General features: G+C 41.5%; 1 protein-coding gene across 3 annotated transcripts in view; it reads left to right on the top strand.

The window, feature by feature from the left end:
* Positions 1-6,000, top strand: part of tbc1d22a (TBC1 domain family, member 22a) — a 168,997-nt gene that overhangs the window by 50,955 nt on the left and 112,042 nt on the right. The window lies entirely within an intron of this gene.

The raw sequence follows: 6,000 nt of genomic DNA, 5'->3' as shown, positions 1-6,000 counted from the left end.
CCCTTTAGGGGTTTCCATAGCAGATCATCTGCTTCCATCTCACCCTGTCCCTATCTGCTGTCACACCAACCCTCTCCTTCATTTCATCCATGAATCTTCTCTGAGGTTTTTCCTCTTTTCCTTCTGTCTGGCAGCTCCATCTTCAACATCCTTTGTCCAGTAGACCCCTCCACTGCACATGTATAAAACAATCTCCCCCTTGCCTCTCTTAGTGTGTCGCCAAACTACGTAACCTGAGCTGTCTCTCTGATCTACTCATTTTTTTTAGTCCTTTCCATTCTGCTCACCGCCAATGAAAATCATCAGCTCAGCCTCCATTTTTGTCTGTGTCACTGTGTCCAAACCCTATAACCGTGGCAGGTATTACTACCATGTTTTCACTTTTGCTGCTATCCTTCAGTCACAAATCACCCCAGATAACCTGTTTCCTTCAAAATTATTCTTGCTAAATCCAAATTTGTGACTTATTCAAAAAATAAGTACCGAGTAGTCTTTATAAATGGAGAAATTAACTACAGTGGCCAGAACTGCTTTATTTAACAGCACATAAACGTGAGTTTTGTGGCTGTTGTGCATTTTACCATGCTAGTCTATGGTATCAGTCTGCCTCAAATGGTCATTGAAGAAACTGCACTTATTGTTTTTAGCATCATTTTCAGCACCATAGGTTGTAGCTTGTTATATCTCAGCAAACTTACTCATATTCATTTGCAATAGTTCTAACAAACAATCAGATTGACAATTACCTAGCAGTGGAAGAATTTGTAATAAAATACAACCGAATCCAGGAAGTTTCCTTTAATATTCACATGCTTATTATTTCTTAAGTTTTTCCATTTGTTTCTCAAATAGATGTCGGTGTGAGCAAAGGATGTCGACATTAGACTCAAAGCAACCCCCCCCCCCCCCCAAACTGTTTACGCTTATGAATGGATCTCTACTTCACCTCTCAAGGTCTTGTAGAAAACCAGATCTTGTAGCCTCTTGAGGGGTGAACTGTCCCAGGGTTAAATCTAAGGTTTGGGTGAAAGTAAAAAAGTGTGCAAAGTGTCAGAAGCACTAATATCGTCTGAGGTGTCATAACACTTGACTGCTTTTTCTGTCCTGCCTGTGGTATGATCCAATGAAGAAATAGATAGGAGGGATCAGCCTCAAAAAATCTATTCTCTGTCTGGTACACACACACACACACACACACACACACACACACACACACACACACACACACACACACACACACACACACACACACACACACAGTGAGACTCACAGCCCACGCTGTATTCCATAAACTTGGCTGAGGCACCTAATAAAACTTCACTCCAGTGGCGTCCCTTGTGCCCTTCTCCTGCTCACCAGCGTGCACTAACTTATTTGATTTTTTTTTTCCTCTTCCCCTCCAGCAGGCATGCTTGAGCTGCACTCTTCTTTACTTGACAAAAGCGAGAAACAAGTTTTCCCACTGCAGTCAGAGCTCGCTAATGCTCCCCCAACGGGCTGCATTTACCACCACATCACAGAAATCGTCCATAACTGTCTTGCCTGTTATTAACCGCAGTGGAAATGAAGAATCAGGCAAACAAAATCTTGAAACCAGGCTACAAAAGAGAGGGCCAATTTCTAGCCTCACTGGATAGCTCCCTCTACCTCCCTTCACTATTTGCAAGATGCTCCACAGGTTGCCCGTGGCATCCAGTTAAACTTCCTATTATTTCAGAAATAATACCGTCTTATTTCATTTGTTTAAAGAGCATTTGGTGTCTGAGCCTGAAGGAGAAAGAAATTAAATGGCTTTCCTGCTTAGTGAAAGAATGTCAGCCTGTGGCAATATGTACATTTGTTAATGGAGTGTGGCTGTTAAATGTGAAGTGGCGGGAGAGGAGAAAACTAACTGGCTGTGGAAATATTGATAAGGCTAAAGGGTTATATGAGATATATCAAGGCAGTGGGAGAGGGGACAGATTTACAGGTTATGTTAAACTTTACTACACTACATGTAATTATAGTGCTTAAAAGAAGGAGAAAGCAGTGCTTTTCTTCATTTGGGGCTAACTTACGATCAACCTTACGGGCACTTCAGCTCGCTAGAACATTTTGTTCCATTCTGCCTCATTCAAAAGTGAGAGCCATGCTAATATTAACTAACGAGACAGGGCGAGTTGCTTTTAGTTAATAGATTCATGACCAGGACATGAAAAATGTTGAGTTGTATATGTCTAATATTTGAGGTGAAATGTGCATTTTGCACGTTCTCTGCTCCAAATCTTTAAAGATGTGCTCTCATTAGTCATGAATAAAACGTAATGCTATTTGCTAATCTGCCGTGTTGTGTCTTTTCCAGTTATGGATTGCACCATTCGATCACAATATTAAAACTACTGAGGGGTGAAGTCAACATCACGAGGGCTGTGCAATATTTCATATCCCGATAAAAGACATTTATCATCCCGACAACGATATATATCACAAAAATGTTGCATTTTCTGTAAATTCTGTGAATCTCGGGCATCTCGACTTGCATGAAGTGTTTTCAGCTGGTCGTCATGTACCTGGTGTCAGGTGTTCTGACTGATGGACGAAGCTGATGGCTCTTTTTGGCCTCTCATCCGTAAACACTCTGCATACTATTTCATGTAATTCATTTTATTTTGAAAAATATCAACAGGATCTTCGGTTTTATTGTGAAAGTTGCATGTGAAAAATAAACAAGCGGACGGTGGAGTCACGCGATCTTTGTTGCTAACGACAATGCATAAAAACAGTCGCTTGTCTGTCCGTAGTGTGGTTATTTTAAATATAAGAGAGAGAGCACTTTAACAAATTAATTCTACAGTGACCATCAAAACAATGAAAAAAAAAAAAAAAGATATATATCGTTATATCGAACAGCCCTAAACATCACTGATCTCATCTTACTATAATGTAGGAAATCTTTTGCCTCTTTTCCGCTAGCACCTACTCGAATTGACTCAACTCCACTCGGTTTTTAGGATTTTCCATTAGGTGGTAGTACCTGGTACCAGGACTTTTTAGTACCTATTTGACTTGGGGCTCCTAGCAAGCGGAGTCTAGCCAAAAATGTGACATCAACAGACTGCATGCTTCTGATTTGTCAGGGAGTGACGTTGCTGGATAAGTCATGAGAAACCTGGCAACAAGGAAAACGTGCACATACAAATCAACCATGAGGTGCAGACGTTTTCATGCAATGAAACACCATACCATGGTAGCTTGGCGCTTGTGTTGTGTGTGTGTGTGTGTGTGTCACATACAAATGATGTCAAGGAACCTTCATGCCACGTTGCTACAACAACCCCACCCAGTTCAAGGTGGTACTCAAATGTTATGGAAAACAGCTAAAACTGAAGCTAACCGAGCCGAGTACGTACTAGTAGACACATTTGTGTCCTGGCATATGTGTGGCTGGTACTTGGTCACCTGTGACCCACCTAAAACCAATCATGTGCCCAGTTGCAATGGCATTATGGACTTATGGTCTACAAAAACTGTTTCGATATGGCTCGAAGATCTAACCTCTAAACTCCAAAGATCTCAATTTTATGAAGCAATGACAGGATTCTGTCTACAGGCATCAGGCTCCAAAGGTTCTGGTTCAGTAGCAGAAGTACCACATCTGTGGCAGCAATGTTCTTGGGGACTAATTTCCTTTATAACATGCTATAAATCTATGGGACGATGTTAATATTACCCATAAATTTTGCATTTGTGTTTACACAGTGGTTAAATGCCAGCTGACTGTGACACAGCCTACATACTGCCATCCATTTTTTTTTTTTTTTTTTTTAGGTCAAAGTCCTGCAGAACCTGCTGGGCTGTCATCAGTCTTACCTTCCATGTTGCTTGTTTAGAACTTCCTGTCGCTGAAAGAGTGGAGCACATGTCTGCTGGAGCTGCAGTACAAGCCCTGTAAAACATCAGGCTGTGGCTCAACGGTTATATAGCAAAGGTTTTTTGACTAAGGACCTGTGCTGTCTGCGTTTGTGTTTGCAGGGAATTTACACCAGTACTTGTCCTCATTACACTATAATGCACTATTGGTGCTCACGTAGCGTAGTATCACGACAAACTCAATTGCATTTGTCCTCCAACAGCAAGTCTTCCATCAGTCAGAGGTTAATAAAGAGATGTGAGGAAAGGATTGTGTAGGTAATTAATAATGAATATCATGCAGTAGAATTTTGGATCAGTAGAATATTGAATCCCTGATGATTGAAGGGTTTGATATCTGTAGTTGATAGGCAGTGAGTCAGCGTATTACATTGATTTTTCAGTTGGAGGTTTCCAAATTCCTCAGATGTTGCCACGAAGCACTGAAAAACTCACATTGTGTTTATAGAAAAATGTGGACATGCAGAAAAACAAGCATTTAAACACAGAAAGTAAAGTTTTGTTTGTTCAACTTCTGCCATGCTTGCAGTGGGACAGTTTATTTTGGTCTCCTTCTAGAATAATGTGCTCCTTCTAAGTAGAAATCAATTTAGAGAGGAGACTTGGTATAAAAAACCCTCCAACAATTTCATTTAAATTCCCCAAATGGATTCCCCAAGCATATTTCCCCTGGTCTTTTTTTTTTGGAAGACAGAGTTTACTGAAGTGGAGGATCCACGGGAGGAAGAGTAGATTGATGCATTAAGAATGAAGAGAGGAAGAGATGAGGTTTATGTAGACTGATTAACAGAGGCAGGAGCTACATTTTGCACCACTGGCAGGACACGTAGAGCTCTCGTGCATTTATGCCTCGCTGTCAGTCTCCCATCTGTCTTCTTAAAATCTCCTTAAAAAAAAAAAACAAGAAAAAAAACAAGTAGATCACAAATTAAATAAAATATTTTTCAGATTCGAGCATAAGTGCTCTTGAGTTTTCTGCTTTCTAAAAGAAGGCGAGCTGCTTGTGCTCTCTGCATCCCTTTCCTTCAACTAACTCTAAAACATTTACATTTACAGGATGGTGCAAAAGGCTTTGGTCATTTATTTGTTCCTTTACTTTGGGGAAATTACAAATTGGTGCAGTGATTAATTGTGCAGACATAAATGGAAATACACAGCCGGAACTCTCAGACAAGCTTTCTTGTTCTCTGGGCTTCTTGAAGGAGATTCAAAGGATGTTTCTGCCTTTTGTTCTGTTCTCTGTCAACATGATCCCACACTGCTTTAACAGTGTCGAGGTGCAGGCTCTGGGCAGGCCAATCCATGACTGATGGTGTTCCACTGTGTGTTTTTACTGTATGTTCCTATGTTCATAATTCTGTCAATTTTGATAAGATTCCCACCACCACTGGCTGAAATGCAGTCCCAAACCATCACAGATCCACCATGTTTGACAGATGGCTCTAGAAACGCACTTACTGTACCTCTTCTCCGTACATATTGATGGCAATTTGAACTAAACTTGTCATCAGTCTATAACAGCGGTCCTCAAACTTTTTTGCGCCATGGACCAGTTTATGTCCAACAATATTTTCATAGATAAATACAAGATTTATTCATAACACAGGAAAAGACCCAGGGAAACAGAGTTAACGATAAAAACAATTAAAAAATAATAATACGTTTGAAAGGGCAGCACGGTGACACGGTGGTTAGCACTGCTGCCGCACAGAAAAAAGGTCCTGAGTTCAATTCCACGATCAGGCCGGGGTCTTTCTGTGTGGAGTTTGCATGTTCTCCCCGTGTTTGCGTGTGTTCCCTCCGGGTACTCCGGCTTCCTCCCACCGTCCAAAGACATGCAGCTTGTGGGGATAGGTTAATTGGATAATCCAAATTGCCACTAGGTGTGAATACGGGAGTGAATCTCTATGTGTCAGCCCTGTGATAGACTGGCAGCCTGTCCAGGGTGTACCCTGCCTCTTGCCCTATGACAGCTGGGATAGGCTCCAGTGCTCCCCACGACCCTGAAACGGATACGCGGAAGCGAATGGATGGACCCTAAAAACCATAAATTTCACACCCGAGCCTCAACTCGCGGACTCACAGACCGGT

Source organism: Rhamphochromis longiceps, linkage group LG17, assembly GCF_057381845.1.
Source record: "Rhamphochromis longiceps isolate RC_006_pf linkage group LG17, R_longiceps_female_GT1.1, whole genome shotgun sequence".
Classification (NCBI taxonomy): domain Eukaryota; kingdom Metazoa; phylum Chordata; class Actinopteri; order Cichliformes; family Cichlidae; genus Rhamphochromis; species Rhamphochromis longiceps.
The sequence above is the reverse complement of the archived record's forward strand: the minus strand, read 5'-3'. Positions and strand labels throughout refer to the sequence as shown.